Consider the following 1,806-nt stretch of genomic DNA (forward strand, 5'->3'; position numbering starts at 1 on the left):
TACCTGCAGCGACACAGCCGGCGTGAGGCTGAGCCTGCTGCAGCTGGCTCGGAACGGGCACACGTGGGAGGCGGAGCAGCACCCGCTCCTGCGGTGCGGGATCAGGAACCAGGAGCCCGCAGCTCACCTCCCTCGGTGGGCACCACACCCATCGCTGCTGGATTTTCGCTTTCGGTGTCTTTCAGTTACTTTAAGTAACTTATTACTCACCTTCTCCTCCCAGGAACGGCATCTGACTGAAACACAAACAGTACGGGAACTCCGGAGCATCCCAGGAAAGAGGATGAATCTGAACTGAAATCTGGAAAAGTCTGAAGAAGCATAAAAATGATTCAGGTCTTTGGCATCACCGGAACTGCAGACAGAGGCACCGTTCAGTCAGTCACCACAGAAAGCCCCTGAGAAGCACAGCACACAGCTTAAAGGTCTTTAACTGTTTATTATAAAATACATATTTACAGATGAAGGCACTTGGAAACCGTTATAAAATTTTCACATAAACTACTGGTTTAGCTGTTCAGCAATCCAAACATTTCTTCTGTCATGGCCTAAAAAGGTGAAAAAATTTGAACGGCATCCAGTTGAGGTACGTTCATTTTTCTAATGAAAAAACACCACGAACAACCAGTAGGATTTAGCACCGTCGGTTTTCCACCGTGTCAGAGCGCCCCCGCAGCGTGGGGAGCAGAGCCGCGAGGCGGGATCTGCGCACGATGTGGGTTAAAACCAAACCAGCTGCGCTCTCGTCGGCCAATGCTGCCGAAAGCCTGCCTGTCCGCCTGCCCTCGGAGGGGCTGGCACCCTCCCCTGCCACACAGGAGGCTTTAGGCCTGCAGCGCACGTCCTGCACGGGGACTGCAACAGCTGATCAGGACAGAAAGGTGGTTCCTCTCGTACTTTGATCTCAAGATCTGAAGACAAGTATTTACACTGCAATAAAATTAAAAGGAACCGAATGGAAGAACCTACATGACACCTAGTCCACTGCGTGGCCGTTCCTCATGCTGTGGCTCTCCATGGTCAAAGCTTTCAGAAAGAAGCACCTCCTTTGGAGAGCGAAAAAATCCAGTATTTAGGTAGTTAGTGACTCAAAACCCAGCTATGGAGTTTGTAAATGTTCTGCTCACTGCTGAGCAGGGTCCCTGCAGCCGAGCGCTTGTAAAGGCGCTCCTCCTCCTCCTCCCCCACTGCTGCCCAGGGTCATCAGCTGCGGCGGCTGAAAACCGTCGCCGTGCTCTTCCCTGGCGCTGGGGAACAGCGGATCCTGCAGCACACGCTGAGCAAAGGGAACCGAGCTCCGTGCACAAGTCCTATGGAATCGTTCCTTTTTGTTTTTCCGTTCAATATAAACTGAGCGATGCAGCGCTGACGGGTTTCTCTACAGCTCCGTCTTAAACACAGTTAAGAAATAAGATCGAGCTGCTGATGCACAGTAATGAATAAAACTTGACCTTTTCTCCACTTGGGCAAAACAAACCCTACCAAATCCTTCAGCATTAAGAACCTCACCCCAAGAGCGGGATTCTCAGGTTTCCGCTGAACCCCAGCCGTGGGCAGCTACGAACCGTACATACCGACAGGCCTTCTCTGACGGGCTTACAGCGAGTGTAGATACTACACAAGAGGACACGATCTTCAGGAAAATGTAGAACGAAGAGAGAGTTTCTTAAATGTCTTTGCACCTTTGGACAGCTGCAGGACGGGCAGAGCCCCAGCTGTCTGTCACCAGCTTGTCCCTCCTCTCGGGCGAGCAGCCACACGTGTGAGCAGCTGCTGTGGCAGGGGTGGCTGCCCGGGGCCGGCGGG

The sequence above is a fragment of the Buceros rhinoceros genome, unplaced genomic scaffold (genome assembly GCF_000710305.1).
Source record: "Buceros rhinoceros silvestris isolate BGI_N320 unplaced genomic scaffold, ASM71030v1 scaffold21794, whole genome shotgun sequence".
In the NCBI taxonomy this organism is placed as follows: Eukaryota; Metazoa; Chordata; class Aves; order Bucerotiformes; family Bucerotidae; genus Buceros; species Buceros rhinoceros.